The following is a 22,361-nucleotide window of genomic DNA, read 5'->3' as shown; positions in this document are numbered from 1 at the left end:
TTGTGTATAAAAATGTGCTGCCATCGTCCGGTATTACTCATACGCACTGTCTTGCCAATTGTTGTTATTTTACTTATTTGTTATGGCTGTTGCTTATACGCAAATATACAGCTATTTATTTCCATTTCTTTGGCAACATGCTTCCACACTTGTAATGTTAATCTTGTTACTTTACAACAACTCCAGTCGCATATACTCACACTAACACAATTGAACAAATTTACTGCCTGGAATCTTTTGAATTGCTTTCAAATGACAATAGTTTCCCCTATTTTAAATGGTGAACCCAACGACTTTAGACTCTCGTAACATATTTATGTACTAAAATGTGTAAATAATATTGTTCGCATTTATTCTACACTCATATTCGCAGATTTTTATGGCTTTTGGTTCTCTCCTGTAAGTAAACGACTGAAGTGCGTTGTCAGTGTTGAATTTCGTTGCCGATTTTTCAGCATTATGTCTGTGCAATTATAGAAATGCTGATGACAATCATCAATATATGTTATATTTCACATTTTGTTTATCCCAGCTGCTAGGTATCAGACAATTTTCTCCCCGTTTTGCAAAATATATGCAAGGCCTCGATGTTGAAGCTATTCTAAAGTTTATTTGGAAACATGACTTTGATAAAGGTATATGAGTTCTGAACATATTAAAAACAATTAACGGTTATTATAATTTTTTTTTTAATATTATTTCGAAGTTTTACATTGTATACATTCCACATGAATTAATAAAATTAAAGAGTTGCGTGATTTCACTGAATTTTTGTAATCTGTTCGAATGTATGTATTCGAAATATCTTACTCTCATCAACATTCTATCTTTCTTTATTTATTAAAAATAAATCATTGCCTACATTTAGAGTTTCTACTCTAAGTGAACTATTTGCATATTGGGGGTGTCGCCTTAGAAATACTTGCATTTAAAATATGTTAGCATAGGACTGAATTGCACTAGTTTTTCATACCGAACGTTTTGAACCCGAGTGAATGTAATTTTATTGCTTGATATGACTTTTATATTTTTTCCACCAATTCAAGCTCAAACCGTATAATTTCCTGTTTCTTCAAAAGCATTTTACCGCTATTTTTACTTGTTCGTTTTCCTTATTTCCCTGTTCTTACTTCTTTTCATTGCAAATATTTTATTTTCACGCTTTTGGCTTGTTTATTTACTTTCTCGTTCAATGCGCTTATATGTAAGTACAAGAATTCATTGACAAAGTTTAAGGAAGTCTGCGCTTTCTCTACGCAAACTGCAACACTTGCCCGCCCTTTCTGTGTTTATGCAAGCACTCGTTTTTTTCCAATTTTTCTCATGTACATCTCCGACATCTTTTCATCTTTGATCTGCTAATGTTTAATTTTAGCGGGTTTTTCACATTGCTCTTCAATTCACCTTCTTTTATTACGATTTCCTTTTTTACACTCTTAAATTTACCTTTTTCTAGTTCAATTTTGTTTCAATAGTTCTTTCTATTGTTTACTTTTATGATATTTTTCGTATCTTTAGCCTTGAAAGTCTTTGTGCACTAACTTTAACGCAGCATATTTTCTGCGGAGCGCCACACCCCTTTAATCAGCACACCACTTGCTCCCCCATAACTTATTGCATTGCAGCGTATCCACCTTTTTCTAGGAGTCTACGCTACTTACCGGTGTCCTGTCTGTTTCGATACATCGCTTGGGTAAACAAGTTGAAACGTTGAACATCCTCACATGTTGCTCCTGTTCGCCCATATATATTTTATTGTTGTTGGCGCACTCCCTTCTGGCTCCTTGAGCGCCCTATTGGCCATTTATACTCGTACTCTTCCTACCCGCGTGTCATTGAAACACTTTTACTTTTATATGCTCTTTGTCGCCCACTTTTCTTACGCATTTGTTGTTTTTGTTCTTGTTGTTGTTCTTTCAATTACCTAAAGTGCAGTGATACTTATGCGCGCCGTTCGTACATTCTTCTAATTTTTTGCACCACTTTCGAGTCGGACCCCCGCCATTATGCTTGACTATCTGTCGCAGCCATTTTGATTAGTTCTGTCAGCAAGATATTTGTCATTCCACTCGTTCATGCGTCGACTTGTTTATTCGCGCTGATTCCTTTACAACTGAGGCGTTTCTCGCTTTGGCTTTAACACGAGTATCCACGGTGGCCTCTTTGCCTCACACACACACTCACACTTGCACATTCATAAGTTGGCTGATTACAATTTCGTTCACTTCACTCGCTGGTTTTCACATCATTAGACGTCGGCATTTCTCGACCTTTTGGATTTCATGCTGACTTGTGTGCGTGTCGTTTGTAAGTGGTGCTGCCAGACTATTACCCAACACTTATGAGAATTTATTTGCTTGTTTATTAGTTACGTCTGCGATTTCCCACCTCCTTCCTTCGTGTGTGTGCCGTGTTTGTTTGCTTTGCGTGTTAATGCCTTCGTGTTCGTGTTGTTTTCCATATTCACATTCTTTAGTGGTGGGGCGTGTCTTTCGGTCATTGGAACTTCGCCAAAGCTGGGCTTTTAGCATATTTATTAAGTGTTTCCCTTGCAGCCTTGCTTCAATTGGGCATAAAATTAGGTGAATGGCATAATAAATGTATGTATGTGTGTGTGCTGATGTGGCCTAACTTTTTATTTATGTCTGTTATTAGAATTCAGGTGAATTTCCATATAAAGGTTCAGTTTCCTTGGCATGCCCACTTGTTCCGACGACATATTTATTAGGTACCGTTAAGTGCTGCGTGAAATTGCCATAATTTTGGAGGTGTTAAATCATGCTCGGCCATTAAGCGCGAATATGTTTATTTAACACTTTAAGGAATTCGTTTTTTTAAGACATAAAAGTGTGGAAAAAATATTCAATTTAGTAAGAGTGAAAGACCCAAAACTGTGTATTAGAATGCAAAAAGCAGTTTCTTTACATATTTTATATATGTATAAAGATTTAGTTAAAAGTTTATTTTATTATTAATGATTGCACCACAAGTTGAGAGTTTAACCAATTCATTCGAGGGTAGGCTTAAGTTAAGTATGCTATAATAGTTCTTTTGATATTTGAACAGGGTATATAAAATTTGCCACGAAGTTTGTTATACTCAGTAGAAAACATTGGAAACTTTTCTATATATACGAGGGCTGCTATATATATTTCTGTCCTAATAATGAAAATAGGAATATTTATCAACGAAAATGATTTTATTGTTTTTCAAAATATTCTCCATCAAGATTTATACACTTTTGCATGCGCTCAAACCAATTTTCGAAGCACTTTTTCCACTCCGATTGAGACACCTCCAAAACATGGTTTTTGAATGCTTCAACAGCATCTTCTGGCGACGAAAATCGTTGACCACGCATTATTTTCTTGATGTGTGGAAATAAAAAGAAGTCATTGGGTGCCAAGTCAGGGCTGTACGGCGGATGACCCATCAATTCGACGTTTGGCCGGTCAAAAAGGCGCTGGTTTGAGCCGATGTGTGAGAGCTCTCATTGTCATGGTGCACAATGATTCGTCTTCTCTTGTGCGTTTTTCGAACTTCTCCGAAGACTGCAGGCAAACAAATGGTGGGGTACCACTCAGAATTGACCGTCCAACGTCGCTCAAGCGGAATAGTCGCCACATGACCAGTTTTGCCGAAGAAACAGGCGACCATTTTCTTCGAAGTGCTTCTTCCACGAACAACTTTCGTTGAATTTGGCTCGTCTTGGAAGACTCACACGGTCGATTGCTGTTTTGTTTCGGGCTCATACGCACGATTCGTCACCTGTGACGACCTTATAAACGTCTTTTGAAGCACCGCGATCGTATTTTTTCAGCATTTCTTTACACCAATCCACACGAGCCTTTTTTAGAGCGATTGTCAAATTGTGCGGGATCCAACGAGAACAAACCTTTTTTACGGCCAGGTGTTCATGCAATATCGAATGTACGCTGGTGGGAGAAATGCATAGGCATGCCTCTATCTGATGGTATGTTACATGACGGTCTTGCATTATCAGTTCACGTACGGCATCGATGTTTTCTGGCACAACGGCTGTTTTTGGACGACCTTCACGGAATTCGTCTTTGAGCGAGCGTCGGCCACGATTGAATTCGTTATACCAGTTTTTCACAGTGCTATAGGATGGTGCTTCATAGCCATACAAAGATTTTAGTTCATCGATGCACTCTTGTCGTGATAATCCACGTCGAAAGTTGTGAAAAAAGATCGCACGAAAATGTTCACGAGTTAATTCCATATTTTGGCCGAGATGAATTTTTTAATTCCCTGTAAATAAAACAATTCACGATTAAATGACAACACGTTCTGAGTGATGTTATGCTAAAAAATGTCAAACTTTCCAATGGAAATGTCAGACTGCACCTGGCAGCACTTAGTGTTTTGCCTAGGCAAGAAATATATCGTCACCTGAAATGCAAAATAACGTATCATCAAAAAAATCGAAATTGAGTGTCTTATTGATTACGCTTCACTACTTCAAATTATATACATAATATTGCATATGTCCAATATTTTCTGGTTCTGCGGTCATATATAAACCAGTCTTAACCAATACTAATATTTTGTTTCACTCAGGTTTGATTTTATTTCGTGTTTCATTCATGCGACTGTAAATTTCTGAAAATGTTGTTACGTTATTTTGCATTTCAGGTGACGATATATGTATAGCAGCCTATGTAGCACTATTAAAATTTGAACAAAACTTGGAAAGTTGATTTTAATTATGAAATTTTTTTTCTGTTCGAAATCGTGCCATTGCTTAGCATTTGTTCCCTATGACCTTACGGTCATAAATTTACACCTTGTATTCTCTTCTCACCCCCACTGTGAAATAGTTTTACTCGCCCCCACCCAGGCGACAATAATGCTGCCCATACCTGTATATGCACACAAATTTAGTTCGCCTCAATTACTCACCAGATTATGGTCAGCAATCAACGCAGTCGCCCCCTCACCCCGCAACTTTAGGGAATGTGTTCATCTATTATAATGAATAACGAAAATTCAAAGGTAATCATTTAGATTTTAACTGTTTAGCAACAACACGTGCACGCAGAGCAAATTAATTAAACAGCACCTAAAAGTTTTCGGCCAGAGTTGCCACATTATCTTAAATTCATTGTGAGTTCAAGTATGAATAAATAATGCTTAATTTCAAGGCAATTTCACATATAGTATACTATATATATCTATATATATTGTATTTTATAAAAATATTACCCGAAATTTCATATTGCGAAAATAATAGGTAATAAATAAACGTGACTAATTTCGTAAAAAGTTTGGCAATCTAAAAATGCTTTATTTTTAATTAAAAATATGCCATCTGGGAACACCAACGACATCACAGAGAACTGTTGTAGTTAACTGCCCATGACCTATACTGTAAATGCCAGGTTTCGTCTGTGCGCCGTCAAGGTGGCTGGAGAACTATGCAGTTTGCATATACATACATACCTACGTAAGCAGGCGCGTGTGCCAGTTGCAGAGCTAGCATATTTGCAGTATATCATTACTGCTGCTTGTGTTGATGATATCCTAATTAAGCATTTAACTTTGATTGCAACGTTTCACCTTTGTAGACGTCTATCAAGAGAGCTGCGCACATTCAAAGCGCTTGTAATATTCATTTACTTCTGATCGGTTCAAAATGTCCGAACTGTTCTTCTCTTACAGCAAGAGGCTGCCTTGAGATGTATAACCATTTCGTTTGGTTCGGTTTTAGTAATCTCGGCAACCGTTTAATATCATTTTGAAACCGGTTTTGGAAAAACTAAAACTTTAAAATATTTTAAATTGCGGAGTTGCCACCGTGTCACGCAACGAAAATGTGAATGCTTCGTAGTAGCATTTATTTTGAGCTGCGTGAAGGGTATCTCTTTGCAAGTATTGTAACGGCATTTGGCGAATGCAAAACCCCCATGAAAGAAATCAAACGACAACATAAATAGTGGAGAGTACAGCAACAATTAAATAACTGTAATATGATTGCGGTAATTGTAAGCATCAAAAGGCAATAACCACGGCGCTGACAGCTGCAAAAAAATAGTTTGAACGAAAATGGCGTGAAGTAGTAGCAACAACAACGACTGCATTGACATTTCAACGTTGCAATAATAAATTTATTTGCCTACCGAACGAACGAAATAATATTGTCGTGTCACTTATCTCAGCCACCAATTGCCACAAAAGACAGCCGCCAAGCGGACATAAAATTTGTTGCAAGCAAATGCAAAAAGTAGCGAAGCACATGAAAAGCTGACAAACTTAATGACAGAATTCTTCAAAGCCAGAAGTCCAATGATAAACACATGCGCGGGTGACATTTTTATGGCCGTCTCTTTAACTTCTTCTGTTTTTTTGTTTTTGCTTGAGGACATTAATTTTCGCGTTGTCATAAAATGAATTAAATTGAAGTGAAATTTCAAGCGGGGCTTTAAAGTGTTGTTGCGCTGCCTTAAGTGATAACAATTGAACTGTGTTTTCGTCGCTACATCTCGTAGCATGGCGTACATCTATTTATTTCTTCATCAACTGACGACTGGCATCACCCTCGATTCAACGTCCCGCCGCAAACATGATGCACATAAAATCGCCTGCATTGTTGCGTGTTGCACGTACAGTATGTCATTCAGTTGTGTGTGTGTGTTTGTAGTATATTCGTATATTCAGAGCAATAAGCGCACGCTATAGCACGCCGGCTGCATGCAACACACTACAACGCTACGGCCAATCGTTGTGGGGTAGTTTTTAATTAATGTGTCACAGGCATGCAGCACCAGCGATCACATACCGCTTGAGTGTAGTGATGCGCATGCGCAATGGTAGTTTTTGTTAAAAATTAGTTATATTCTGCCTTAATTTAACTGACCCTCTCTTGACTTTATAAATGATTGCGCCAAGCGATTAACAGTGACATTCAGCGAATTCAAAGAAATTCACAAACGCGTAAAAACGCGGCAAATAGAATTAACGGTCATTATATTTTAATATTACCAAATGAAATTAGTTTTGATCTCAGTACTCATACACATACGCATTTGCATTCAATTACTTTGTTCCATTGTTCATTTTATAATGTGGCATCTATATTAAAAGTAGTATTTATGCAATTGGAAGTAATGCAATAGGTATTTTTTTATTTTAATATCTTTTAATATGTAAATTCATCAATCATATTAATTATTATTGAAAACAAATATTGTACTGCCGTGTCGCAGCGGAGAGAAAACAGGCTGCCTACCTCGCAACGTTACGATCGACCAAAACACGTGCGGGATGGGATAGGTACCGAGAGTTGAAGAGGGAAGCGAGACGCATTTGCAGACAGAAAAAGAAAGAGGCCGAAATGCGTGAGTACGAAGAGCTTGATAACCTGGCCGACAGGGGAAATGCTCGAAAATTCTACGAAAAAATGCGGCGGCTTACAGAAGGTTTCAAGACCGGAGCATACTCTTGTGGAACCCCCAAAGGTGATCTAGTTACCGATGCCCAGAGCATACTTAAATTATGGAGGGAACACTTCTCCAGCCTGCTGAATGGCAGTGAAAGCACAACACCGGGAGAAGGCGAACCCGATTCCCCAATCGATGACGATGGAGCAGACGTTCCATTACCCGACCATGAAGAAGTTCGAATAGCAATTACCCGCCTGAAGAACAACAAAGCGGCAGGGGCCGATGGATTGATATTGATATCATCGGCCTCAACACCCGCGCCGTTAGTTCTGCTTTCTCCAGGCTGGACAAGGAAGCAAAACGAATGGGTCTGGCAGTGAACGAGGGCAAGACGAAATATCTCCTGTCATCAAACAAACAGTCGTCGCACTCGCGACTTGGCACTCACGTCACTGTTGACAGTCATAACTTTGAAGTTGTAGATAATTTCGTCTATCTTGGAACCAGCGTAACACCACCAACAATGTCAGCCTAGAAATCCAACGCAGGATAACTCTTGCCAACAGGTGCTACTTCGGACTGAGTAGGCAATTGAGAAGCAAAGTCCTCTCTCGACAGACAAAAACCAAACTCTATAAGTCACTCATAATTCCCGTCCTGCTATATGGTGCAGAGGCTTGGACAATGTCAACAACGGATGAGTCGACGTTGCGAGTTTTCGAGAGAAAAATTCTGCGAAAGATTTATGGTCCTTTGCGCGTTGGCCACGGCGAATATCGCATTCGATGAAACGATGAGCTGTACGAGATATACGACGACATTGACATAGTTCAACGAATTAAAAGACAGCGGCTATGCTGGCTAGGTCAAGTTGTCCGGATGGATGAAAACACTCCAGTTCTGAAAGTATTCGACGTAGTACCCGCCGGGAGAAGCAGAGGAAGAGGAAGACCTCCACTCCGTTGCAAGGACCTGGCTTCGCTTGGAATATTTAATTGGCGCCACGTAGCGAAAAGAAGAAACGACTGGCGCGCGGTTGTTAACTCGGCTATAATCGCGTAAGCGATGTCTACGCCAATTAAGAAGAAGAATATTGTACTTAATTGAATTTTTCTCATACCACTTGTGGAGTACATTACTTCAGTATTAAATTTTTTTAGTCTGGAGTAGTAATCATACTTAAGGATGCCTGCGCTTGAAGCGGATTTCAACAGATTCTGTGATCCCCACTATCGCTACCTCCTCCAGTGTCTCATACCGTTAAGTCCGCAGATACTTACAACATAGTCTTGTACAAGTACACTAGAGATGCTCATTGTTTCTCTGGTGCCTTGCTCTTGACATTTTCTGCAGTCTTCTCGATCTGTCAGCCTCATTCTGCAGGTGTTTGCCGCCATCGGCAGTGACCAGTTAGTATTCCGATCATATTCCTACAGTCCCTTCTATCGAGTGCCGGTAGGAATTTTATATATTTCTGATCTACCGTTTTACACTTTACTTTTGCAGTTATGCGCCCAGGTGGTTCGTTTCATCGTGCTTTGATTTTCATTACCATGCTTCTGTCCGAAGCCGTCGTAAAGACAATGCATAGGTTTCTCAATATTAATCACGTTTTCCGTTGTTAGGCCTTCCATTCTTGGCAATCTCGCCCACTATCTCATTGCCCTCGATGTCTTTGTGACCGGGCACCCAGTCAAATTGAACATCGCTGACTTCTAGTAACTCTTTCCACTGCGATCCTGCTTCCCAAGCTACTTCTGACCAATATGCGATACAAGGTTACTGCGTTGATTGCGGCTTGGCTGCCTACGTAGTTGGTGACTCTGGAATTACCTGCAGGTGCATTAGAGGCAAGCTCCGCGGCTTTCGTAAATAGAAAAGAGCTTGAAATACTCTGCAGTTGAAAAGAGAGAGAGAGAGATCATGTGGCCGGTGCTTGCAAATCGCCATTTCCAACTGAACTATGCTCGAAGGTTCTATACGTAAAATTTCCTGCAGCCAGTAGTTGTTCCGCCGATTTTGCCGCGCAGTTCTCAGCGAAGAGGTCTATAGGTAGCAGGTTTAGCACTAGTTCAAGAGCAGCCGTTCGAGTTGTTCTTAAAGCTCCCTGTATGCACAGTGCCTCTGAAACCTTCCTAATGGCTTTCGGTAAGTGGATTTCCATACGCCTGTCCACCAACTACTCCACCGTACAATAGAATTGGTCTTACAATAGCACCAGTGCATGAGCGAGGGAGAGAGCCCTCAAGTTGTGCCGAGAATCTACCAGCTCGGAAGATACACCCAAGAGGAATTGTATAGTAAAAATATAAAGCTGAATAATTTTTTTTTATCATTTTCACTCTCTCTCTCTCTCTCTCTCTTTGTTTATTTGTTGTTTATTTTAAAATTTAAAAATTCCATTACGCGCTACCGTATTCACGTTTTTCAATTTCACTCAATGTAGCCGTATGAGCACTTCATCCCTCACGCCTGGAAACTCGGTCAACATAATTGCGTTGTAAGAGAGTCCTATAGAAAACTGACTTTCAAATTGTCATGCCTTGAAATATGTTTGAGTAAATATAAGCTACTGTGACTGAGATTACGTGAGCATTTTGTATGTGCGTTAACTACTGCAAGTCACATTGTGCATTTCCGTTACCTTCATTTGATATGTTTCCCTATCGCCTTGGCGTGCTGGTCATGTTCTGAGTCTTTTAATTTTCGCACGTTTGCGTTTACCTTGACAACTTTTTTTTTTGTTGTAGCTGCTGACACTTTTCCCGTTTGCATTCATATGCATATTACCGGAGCAAGTGTGTGTGTGCAACCAACCAACCAACCGTTAAGTGATGTCAAAGGCAAAGGTAAAAGTAAAACGAAAAGCGAAAGCGAATACTAACAAGGAAAAGTAAAATAAAGTTAAATGAAAATATGCAACTTTTGTACACTTTTCGCAGTATATCCGCAGGCGTAACTTTCGCTCTCTACTCACTCAGCTCTTTGAGTGCGGTCCTTTTGGTTTGTTGCCAGTCTGAGTTCCGCATTGCTTGGCTAAAATATCTCATGCTGTATATATGTATGTACCATCCTAATGAGCGTACCGCCTCCAATATTTATTTCAAAAATTGCTCGCTGAATTTGTCGATCACAAGTGTTTCTCAATTGGCTTAATAATTATTGCGAAGCGATATCCTTTGAGCGTCAAATTGAATTACAAAAATGAAACTATACCAAAATTATAGCATGCAAGCAAAATAACTCTGAAAAATTGCATACACTTGTTAATTGGCAAAGTTATTGCTATCGAAGCCATGCATATGCATGTAACTAAACGTTGCACACCAAAAACTGTAAATAATAAAAACATGTGGCAGTGTGAGTGCACGCTCGCATACGAATGCAAATTAATAACTTTTTCTGCAGCAAGGCAGTCAATTGCAGGTTCAAAAGCGACCACAGCACAGGTATACACGCACATACAACCTTGTCGGAATATTATATACAAGTATATGTTGGTATATTGACTATAATAAATTAAAGTTATATTTCAAAGTTGAACACAGGAAATACTTTTGCACTTGTGCAACATAAATGCAATCAAGTGTAAAAATGCGCATTAATGAAGTTAAAGCTTGTGAGGCATTTTTTCCTGCAACTCATTGCATGCCACACATGTGAAAAAATTCTTGTGAAAAATAAATAATTTAAATAAAAGTGTAAATAAAAAAATATGTAAATTGTGTAAAATGCATTGGGTTTGCACTGTTATTTTTGCACGCTGGCACAACTTTGCTTGGCCACGTTTTAGAGTAAACAGAAGTGTAAATTGTTTTCAAAAGAAAAATATATCAGAATTGAGCTAAAAATTAAATTACTTTATTTTACTTTAAAAACCTTAACAAAAAACTAGAAAAACACAGGATTCCTTGCAAGAACTTTATTGTGATCGTTAAGTTTGTATAACAGTTATATGCTATAGTGATACGAAGTGAACAATTACTTTGGAGTTTGTATTTTATTTAGTCAGTAACCGTTGCCGAGTTATGTAAAGATATCTCTTCAAAAAAGAAAGCATTCCATGCAAGCACACGGTTCCGATCGTTCAGTTTTTATGGTAGCTATAGGCTATAGTAATCCGATATAGGTTGCAAGAAATGAGTAGCGGATTCGGAAGGAAATTTGAAATCCATACCGCAAGAACTCTAGTCCTTCAATTCTCGCGATATCGATCTGAAATTTAAGGTGTAAAACCAATCATACTTGTACGAGGTGTGTTCAAAAAGTATATCGCGAATTGTAACTGACAGTTTTCTTCGATTGCAGGGGCGTGAGTGCATCATGAGTTCTTGCACAGTGAAGAACGGTCAATAAGGAATATTACCTGCAAGTTATGCGCAATTTGCCCTCTCAGCAATCCGCCAGAAACGCCCGGATTTGTGGAAGAACAAAAATTGGCTTTTGCCCCCCCACCACGATAACGCCTCTGCTCACACACATCGTTGCTTGTGCACGACTTTTTGGCCAAAAACAACACACTAATGATGCCGCAGCCACCGTATTCCCAGATCTGGCCCCCTGTGACTTTTTCCTCTTGTTCCCTAAACAGAAGAGGCCCATGAAAGGACGACGTTAGGCTTCTCTGACGAGATAAAGACGGCATCGAAGGAGGAGTTGAAGAAGATAAAGGAAAATGATTTTTTGAAGTGCTTCGAAGATTGGAAAAACCGTTGGCACAAGTGTATAATATCTCATGGGGATTACTTTGAAGGGGACAAAATACATACTTAGATATTCATGAATAATAAATAATTTTTGAAAAAAAAACACAAAATTCGCGATACTTTTTGTACACACCTCGTATAGAGTAAAGACAGCCGGATGTTCCTGATATTAGTTATATATAGGGGCTATGCTAACCGTGCGATTCTGTAACTGTGATACCCAGTCACAGGTCTTTAACCCTCTATCCGGCAATGCTACCAAAAGGGTATTAGGTTTTTTAGTTAGTTAAGTTTAGTTAGTAGTAGTTATTTTTCAATAGTTTACGTTTTTTAGTTTAAGCAATTGCAATAGCGCAAACAGCCCGAAGAGTTTTTACCCGTTACCTTTGTAAATTTCTGTTGTAAAAATGTCACAGCTGCATTAAACAAGCATTTGCATCCTCTTTGCTTATGAGTTCAGGCGCCAGTGATCAGTCAATGTCAAAAGTTGGTGTGAAGATCAGCAAAAAAGTATTTTAATGCAAAGCGCATTTTCAGAAAATGTAAAAAAATAATAATTGTGCTTACAATTGTTCTTAAAAAAATATCACGGTATAGATACAATATTTTGGTTTTACTAGTATAAAGTTTTTTGTGAAACAAATTTGTACAGACAGGCTTCTAGCAAGCTAAAAAGTTCACTACTCTAAAAAGCACACTTGCCGGCGCGCCCGCCCCTCAAAAAAATTATTTTCGTTGTAAGTATGTAAATTCTATTCGTAATTATTTTCAAGATGTTTAAAAGTAAATAGTTAATTTATAAAATTATGTTTTGTAGTTGAAAGCAAAACATGTAACTATTTATAACATATTTTATTACATTATATATTGTTTTTTTAATAATTTGTATTGTGTTTCGTAGTCGTAAGCATGTCAAATAATCGGAAGCGTTACAATTTGTCGCTTATGAGCGAAGAAGCTATCCAACAATTTATGAATTCTGTTGCTGATGATGATGATTTCAGAAGATGATAAAAGCGTGAATGAAGAAAGACTTTGACCCAGCGATGATAGCGCTCAAGAAGTTAACATGCAATAGCAAATGGAAGATTTTGAAGAAATCGATCATTGATATTGAGCATTTATATAATGCAAGTGCAATAGATCTTTTGTCATCGGCAACATTAATATAAGTGTAGATGAACCTAATGAGTCGACTCCACCTTCTTCCGAGCAACCAAGTACCCAGCAGTAACGCAATGAATAAAACAACAAAACAGCACCAAGGAGGAAAAGAGCTTGATCACCGTTACCACAAATTGAAGAAGGTGAATTTCTATTCCAATCTAACTCTGGTGGATTTTTTGGTTCTGTGAAGCATTGTACACCACAATCTTCACAGTTCAAAAATATAGTTTGGAAGAAAAAACTTGCAGCTACATCGGAAAGAAATTGTATTCAATGGTGAACAGAAATATTACCACAAGCATTTAATGAATTGAATACTCCTTTTAAATGCTTTATATATTTTTTTTTACAAATAAATTGCTGGACGATATTGTCAGCCAATACAAAATCTGTACGCTCATCAGCAAAACATAAACTCTGGATTTCAATTTGACCCAGACAAGATTTGAAAATTTACATTGGTATAATCTTCCTTTTTTTCTAATATTATATATGTCTGTGTTTCGCTATCAAAATATTGAAAGTTCTTGGTCGAAACACTCACTTGAATGTGTTAGAGTTGCGATGCCATCTCCCTTCTCTCAAAACGATTTTGAATGAAATCAAGAAATACCTGCACTTCAATGGGGGACAGTTCGTATATGAATGAAAAAGGGTGAGGAAGGGCTACGATCAGCTCTACAAAAGTTCGTCCAACTCATAGATACATTAAATGAACGCTTTAATTCTGTACCCAAACCACCAAGGCTGTGTATTGACGAGCAAAATGTGTCCCACAAAGATTTGATAAAACAAAACTTACGTCAATATATGTCAGATAAACCTCACAAATATGGATGTTAAGCTTTTTTTGTTATGTGACTCATATGGGTTTTCGTATAATTTTGAATGTCTACAGAGGTGCTGGTGATAATGATGTTGTAGCAGATGCACCTTGATTTGGGAGCAACCGGAAACGTTGTCGTCCCGCTTAACACAAACCGTGCCCAACTTCAAAAATCACATAGTATACTTTGCATACAATTTCTATACGTCATTGGCTTGTTTATTTACGAAGCAAGAGGAATTTATGCACTTGGTACGGTTCGTGCCAAATAGACTTCCAAAATTGTAAGCTCTCAAAGGACATTCGATGTAAAGAATAAAAGTAACGGGGCCTACACTCGAGGAATTTGTGGGTACTGCTTTTGGAGTTTAACATAACGTCTATACTGTGGAAAGACACAAAATGTGTACGACTTGTTTCCACGTAGGCTGGCGTTAAGCCTTTCTGCACTTCTACTGATTCCTGGCAACCCCAAAGTGACGCGCTTTGATAAGAAAGAAAAAAAGAGTATGTGGATATCGATTGCCCAACCATAGTCAAAGAGTACAATCGGCTTATGGGGTGGCGTCGATTTAATGGATGGCCTAATAGGACGCTATCATATCCGTCTTAAAAAAAACCTCAAAAAATGGACGTTACGTTTATTTTATCATATGCTGGATATAGCGGTTGTCAACGCATATATATCTACCACCGGATTCATGATGTGGATCCCTACGCACAGGCATCGTATTAAGTTGCCAGATTTTCGAGTGGGAAAATTGCTGATGTGTTGTGTCACCTATCAAACGAAAGATAAAGTGGGTAACCATCAAGTGCAAGTTCCACAAATGAGAACTGGCTTTATCGACGCACCTATGCACCACCAGCTGATATTCGATACGATGGGATTGGTCATATACCAGATGTTTTTACGGCGAGACGGAAAAACATATGTGTAAGATGCCAGGCTGAAAATCTTTAACCCAAATGTATTTGCACAAAATGTCAGTTAAATTTATAGTTTATCATCGTCAAAAAAAATGTTTTAAAGTTGTTTCACAAAAAAAATCATAAACACTTTTGTATTATATATTATATCATAACTAAATTTGAATTTTTAACTGCTATGCAATAACGGGTGATTTTTTTGAGGTTAGGATTTTCATGCATTAGTATTTGACAAGATCACGTGGGATTTCAGACATGGTGTCAAAGAGAAAGATGGCTCAGTATGCTTTGACATTTCATCATGAATAGGACTTACTAACGAGCAACGCTTGCAACAATCATTGAATTTTATTACCAAAATCAGTGTTCGGTTCGAAATGTGTTTCGCGCGCGTGTTTTTGTTCAGCGATGAGGCTCATTTCTGGTTGAATGGCTACGTAAATAAGCAAAATTGCCGCATTTGGGATGTGAAGAGCAACCAGAAGCCGTTCAAGAACTGCCCATGCATCCCGAAAAAATGCACTGTTTGGTGTGCGTTTGTACGCTGGTGGAATCATTGGACCGTATTTTTTTTTCAAAGATGCTGTTGGCACGCAACGTTACGGTGAATGGCGATCGCTATCGTTCGAATGCTAACAAACTTTTTGTTGCCAAAAATGGAAGAACTGAACATTGCTGGTGACATGTGGTTTCAACAAGATGGCGCTAACATGCCACACAGCTCGCGATTCTATGGCCATTTTGAGGGAAAACTTCGGACAACAATTCATCTCAAGAAATGGACCCGTAAGTTGGCCACCAAGATCATGCGATTTAACGCCTTTAGACTATTTTTTGTGGGTGCTACGTCAAGTCTAAAGTCATACAGAAATAAGCCAGCAACTATTCCAGCTTTGGGAAGACAACATTTCCGAAGAAATTCGGGCTATTCCGGGCCGAAATGCTCGAAAAAGTTGCCCAAAATTGGACTTTCCGAATGGACCACCTAAGACGCAGCCGCGGTCAAACATTTAAATGAAATTATCTTCAAAAAGTAAATAGTCATGAACCAATCTAACGTTTCAAATAAAGAACCGATGAGATTTTGCAAATTTTATGCGTTTTTTTTTTTTAAAAAAAAGTTATCAAGCTCTTAAAAACAATCACCCTTTATATATGTTTACTTGTATCTTGTTATTTTATTTAATATTGTTTGTGAAATAATATAAACTAAACTTGAATTGATACGTTTTACTTTAAATTATTGAAATAAACATTTTTCTTTTAAATAATTTCTGCAATAAATTAATTCTCGTATTTTTTTACATGCCAACAGGCAAGTATGCCTTAAGGCAGACCTCACTTTTTCCAACCTGGAAGGTGACCTATTGAATTTTTTTTAAATCTGACTTCAGATTCTTGTTCCTTGTATAAAAAAAATTAGTGTATGGTAATTTTTTCAGCTCAAACAAAAAATTGGCCGGTTAGAGGGTTAAAGTTTTTAGATTTTAAGTTAGAAACAATGTTTGTGACCTGAGATGATTTTGCTATTCTTTAAGTGACAGTCACCAAATCTATTACATTTCATTATTCAGAGATGTTTTTACACTTGAACAAAAATAAATATGTTCATAACAAATATAAAATGTTCTATGTCATAGGCAAAAAACATAATTACCAATAAAAATAAAAATATATGTTTACTTTGTTTTATAATATTTACGAAATTTATGTAGAATTCATTTATTTTTAACCTTTTCGTGTTTGAGTTGCTTACAAAATATAAAAAAACGACAATCAATTAATATCTATGATGATCTCTATTCAATATATTCAAAATGGCAAACAAGAGTTCTTCTTGTTCTTTTTAGTTTTGTGACCTACTAACTATCGTCTCAAATGTGTGGCAATATTTTGAGACTAACGCTAGAGACGGTTTAGTGAATAGTAACTAGTCACAAATTGAGACTTTACCTCAAAATGTCTCAAGCAGTGACTAGAGACTGCTTACAGAATACCACTATAAGTTTTGGCTCAAACTTATCTATTTTAGGCACAAAGATAAACTGTTATGAATAAGACATGCTCTCTTATTTTCATTGGGATAACTTACATATTGGCCGATATATGCGGTACAAAGTCACCCGGAAGTTCGAAAATTTTGATATTTTGGATATGGGGGCTAAGGGAAGTATTGGTCCTGTTCAATTCATTTTTGACATATAGACATACCATTATAAAAGAAGGATTATCTCTTAATTTCAGTTATATATATCACACATTGACCGAAATTTTCGATCAAAAGTCAATTATAGGTACCGGGGTCTAAATATTCGGATTTCAGCAATTTTTGGACAAAAGCTGGCACAAGTGCAAAGTTTTATACCGTTATATTAATTGCTTCATTATTTTAATCTGAAAACTGAACGGATCAAGTGGAATTTAAAATTGTGCTATATGGGAAGTAGGCGTGGTTTTTGTCCGATTTCCACCATTTTCACAATGTGACATAAGAATGTAAAAACAATGTAAGATTATTCGGGTCCCGAGATATGTGATTTCACCAAAAAGTGGGCGGTGCCACGTGCATTGTCCAATTTTCATGCTGGCTCCCATAAGGCTCTCTCATCCCACGTCGGTGGTAAAATTGAATGTCTCTGGCGTATTTAGCTATTGATTTACCGCGCTTTTAGTGGTTTTTAACGATTTTATGGGGAGTGAGTGGGATAATCCTTCGATTTCATCCATTATCACACTATCGATAGAAGTTCTTATAAGATTTTAACTCAGCAAATTTTGTTGTTGTAGCTTTAGTGGTTCAGAAGATATGAAAATTCAACTTGTTAGAGGGTAGGCCACGCCTACTTTTCCACAGTTGCTATTGCGATCCTCTGTACAAAATTATGCTTGTATAGTTATATAAAGTTTTATATGAGTGCTTGGTTATGACGGACGGACGGGCAGACAGACAGTCACTGGAATTTCAACACGTATCGTTATCCTGATCATTTATATATACATATAAACCTACATTCTCTCGCTTAGTTTTAGATGATACGTACAACTATTAGGTGAACAAAACTATAATACTCTGTAGCAACATGTTGCAAGAGTGCAATGTGGTAGTAGACATTTTTTACGTTTTGCCAGCTTTGAGCTTAGAATACTTGGTACTTATGCTCCGCACTTTGATATGTTAATGGAAACCTTTTATTATTTCTAAGAATATCTACTACCCTATCCTAGTACTGAATTTTAATATTTCACTTGCGCCAAACACATTTTGTTCTGCATCAGTGTCTACAAAATTTTAACATCCATTTGCTTTGCCTTTTTCGCAGATCCATTTGAACAAAGACAAATCAACAGCAACAAAAGCGCTTCCAACGAAACAAATTGCGAAAGTCGTAACCTCGCATAGCTTTAGTCCCTCAGAAAGCAGCTAGCGCACACCTGGACATGGAACCGAGAAGCAAACAAATATCGCAATAGACGAAGAACGCACCCAACTCATGAAAGAATAGCAGCGACAGCAATAACAAAGGTGAGGAACGCATAAAGCGAGCTTTTAGAATAAACATATTGAATACAAAGCGAACGCCCCCCGTACGCAAGCACAAAGCTAGCGTCGTGCTGGGCGGGCGCATGCTACCGAAGTGGAGAAGTAAAGCCAACGCACTTATTCCCTGGTAAAACATTCCTTTAGAACTTCTTTTCCTGCGCAACTCAACTCGTTCGCCTGCTCAAAGGTGAGCAGATGTAGGACAAAATAGAAAATATGCACTTGGGGAGTTGTCAGGGCGGAGCTGCGCCTCGACAAGAATTTACATAAGTACAACCTGGCTTAACGGAAGAGTGAGGTAAATCCGGTGGAGTGCATACGCCCGCCCAACAATAAACAAGAACATACATATATACGTACATATGTACAGGCACCTTTATATGTGTGCAGTAAAGGTAAACAGGTTAAAAGCCAAGGCAAATGGCTGCGCTTTAAGTGCCTTTCTCCATTCTTCTCGACTGCTCCACTCTTTGTGCGCCTTACGAATTGCCTTTAATAGCTGGCATACAAACTTGCAACAAAGCAAATCTTTTTCGCAATTTTATAATAACAGCAACAAAATATAATGCCAAAAACACCAAAATCCGACTGCATTGTCGAAGTTGTTTTTAATTTTTTCCTCCTCCGCATTAAGCGCTCCGGAAAATCCTACCTTTCACGCCAATTTGTGGCTGTCAGGTTAGTTGGGGCGGGGTTAGGCGGGCTATGCAAGCTTTCGCTTGGAGATTTAACTTGTATTTTGCAAGTAAAGTTCGTTTTCTGTTTGTAATTTTTACTTTTACCTTCCGGGCTTGGCTCACAAATTGGTTGCATGTTGCCAACAAGATTAACCTCTGCATTATATATTCTCACTCATTTGTGCATTATTTTGCATGCCACAAGCCCTAAATGAAGTTGCAAGTAAGTGCTGGTGCATAAGTGTTGAGTGTTTTCGGTAGTGTGTTGGTAGCGCTAGTGTGTCGAAATGTGTTTGGCTACCTGGATTATTATGTGCAATGCCAGTGATGATGGCATGGAGTTTAAGGTTATGAACACAGCTTAATGAATTTGTTGGCAATGTAGCTCAAAACTTTCGATTGTATGCGTTAGACAATAAGAGTTGAAAACTATGTGGCAACGTTGTCACAAATTTATGTTACCTCAAGAAAGTTTAGTTAGCTCAACTGCAGTGTTTTTAATAAGTTTTAAATATTATGATCGCGTTCTGACGTATTAAAGTGGGTGTTCAAACATAATTAATAATAAAATCATATTGAAGGTGGAAATTAATATTATAGGTAATAGACATTGGAAAATAACTTTGAATTAAGGGATTAGGGTAGTCAGAGGCACGAAAAAATTAGAGTTTTCAGTATTTTTTTTTTTTTTTTGCTTTTAATTCATGTTATTTTACAAAAGTAGTAATATGACATTATTATAGGATGTGTTGACTTAAAGTCACGAAAATTTCAAAAAAAAAAAAATATTTCCAAAGTTATAGTTGTTTGTGTTGACCCTGTTCCAAAAAAAGGTACTTGCGGTGACAAGCATAAGTCCTTGGAGATTCATCTAAAAACAATCGGACAAAAAAAAAAAATAGTTTTATAAATAAATAATCCCGGGCCTGATCGAAGGATTTTATTTTTTTTTTCAAAATTAACAAATTTTTTCTAAATTTTTGCGAAAAAATCAACACTTAATCGGTCTTAAAAAATCGAAATTTTCGAAAATATAAAAATCCTTCGATCAGCCCCGAGTTTATTATGTATTCTAAAAGCTGTATAAATTTCATTAAAATCTACTGAGCGGTTTTCGAGTTCAGTTGTCACCGATTCAAAAAAAAATAGTTTTGAGAAAAACGCGATTAAAGTTTCACACTAGCGCTGTGAAGTGCCCGAGCTGTCTTTGTTATTTGTAGAATCACTTAAAAACTAATTATCGGATCAACGTGAAATTTTCAGAGAATAATTTTAAGATATTACACTTAACGAAAATGCAAAAATAAAAAAATATTTGTAAGTTCTAACTACCCCTAACCCCTTAATAAGCTAGTGCAAAAGTCGTTGAAATTGGTAAGAAGTGTATAAAATCCTGGTAGGTTGAAACCCGTTGAAGAAGAATGATACATAAAAGAACAGAAATGAAAGGAAAAATAATTTACGGGGTATCTGAAGTGGGGAAGGGAAAGAACAGATTCAATATTTAAGGGTTAAAAATGAGTTTTCTCGATTTCCCGATCGAAACTGTCAGTCGTGTAAGCGAAGTAGTAGATAATTTTTTAAAGATTTAATATTTTTTAAATCTACAACTTTTTAGTAACACGTTTCTCACCTAGCCTCAAAATATGTAAAATGTTAAAGTAACAAATTTTTTTTTTTTTAATTTTTATTTTTATCTTTTACACATTATTTTTTTTTTTTTTTTTTAATTTTGACATAATCTTTGAAAAATATTTATTTTTTCTCCGTTTCAGTGGTAACCCTATTTATACTTGCCTGTTGTTTTACTTGCCACAATTTAAGATGGCTTTTTTGCATATATTTTTGACCTTTATATTAGTTGGGATAGTTGGTAGTTTTCTATTTACATAAGACTGTTTTTGAAATAATAAAATCACCTTAAAAGTATACGTCTATTTTCAATGAATCGTTATACCTTCCACACACACATTACATACATTTACGTTCTCATATGCTACACTCATAGGTTCATCAACTTTCTTTCCGGGGCTTTTGTTAACCATTGTTGATGTTCGGCTCCATAGAAAATATGCCATCATTATAATCATTGCTACTTATATGCCTATCTGTGTCTTTCTTTAACTTTTCCTCAATCAATTATGTACTTGTATGCTTGTTGGTGCCGGGTTCCGATTCTTCACCGCCTTTTCTTTCTAGAGCTCCTCCGCTGCTTTTGTTGGTGCGCACTTTCATTAGAGTCGCACTTTGTTCTTTGATGCTAACACTTTATTTGTAGGTGCAGTTATGTTCATATGGCTGCCCTCCAACTCCACTTCTCATCACTTAATTACTTTCTTTGCACAATGTTTGTTTCTGCCAGTTCCTTGATTCAAATTCCATGTTTCATTCTCTGCATTGCCTTGTTTTATCAATAACAAAGAGCGGCGTGCTCGGTTTTTACTTGCTTTCATTCCAACAGCAGGAGATTGGTGGAAATGGCCGACGTCTTTTGAAACCGCCACGAGGAAATGATCTCAGAGTAGTTTTGCACTCGCCCATTGACAGCTGTCGCTTTTACGGGTATTTTGTAATTTCCCAAATTGCGCGAAGGCCTAATGAGCATGTCATAAGTTTCCATTAAATTAAAGAGTTGTTGGCAGCAATGGCAGTTGACGTTGGTGCAGCGCAGCGCCGCGTTTTCATTTTCACTTCGTTAGCAACGCTGCCCTCTTTTCAAGCCTCTTCGGCCAGCGTCACTCTAAATTGGCTTAGTTACCAGCGTTGCCATACTTTTTCATGGAAATATTTGTGTGTGTGTGTGTGTTTAGGGGGGAATGTGTTCACAGACATAATTTCCCCGCTTGCTATTTGTTTGTGTTTTTATGTGCTTTCCTTGCAATTTGCTCGTCTAATGACTCACGTTTAATCCTGCAATGATGGCGGATGTGTTCTAATTTCATTCGATTTAAATTAAGCGCTTCATTTAAAAGCACATTCATCGTCGCGAAGTCATCATTTTCATAATGTTTCTAATTATTTGAGCTCATTTTGGACTGGCGAAATGTCGGCAGGAACACTGTGAACTAATGAGTACACATGTATGTACGTTAAAATAGTTTTTAATTGACG

At 37.5% G+C, this 22,361-nt stretch overlaps 1 protein-coding gene across 3 annotated transcripts in view; it reads left to right on the top strand.

Moving 5' to 3' along the window:
• LOC105229647 (furin-like protease 1) overlaps positions 1–22,361 on the top strand; it is a 298,513-nt gene that overhangs the window by 137,656 nt on the left and 138,496 nt on the right. For 2 of the 3 annotated variants that reach the window (XM_049448290.1, XM_049448291.1), the window contains one exon: positions 18,353–18,555. The exons of the other annotated variant lie outside the window; for it this stretch is intronic. The gene's annotated coding sequence lies outside the window, so the exon portion shown is untranslated. The remainder of the gene's footprint in view (positions 1–18,352; positions 18,556–22,361) is intronic. 3 annotated transcript variants of the gene reach the window in all.

Source organism: Bactrocera dorsalis, chromosome 2 (genome assembly GCF_023373825.1).
Source record: "Bactrocera dorsalis isolate Fly_Bdor chromosome 2, ASM2337382v1, whole genome shotgun sequence".
NCBI lineage: Eukaryota > Metazoa > Arthropoda > Insecta > Diptera > Tephritidae > Bactrocera > Bactrocera dorsalis.
Note: the sequence above shows the minus strand (reverse complement) of the source record. Positions and strands in the feature narration are given on the sequence as shown.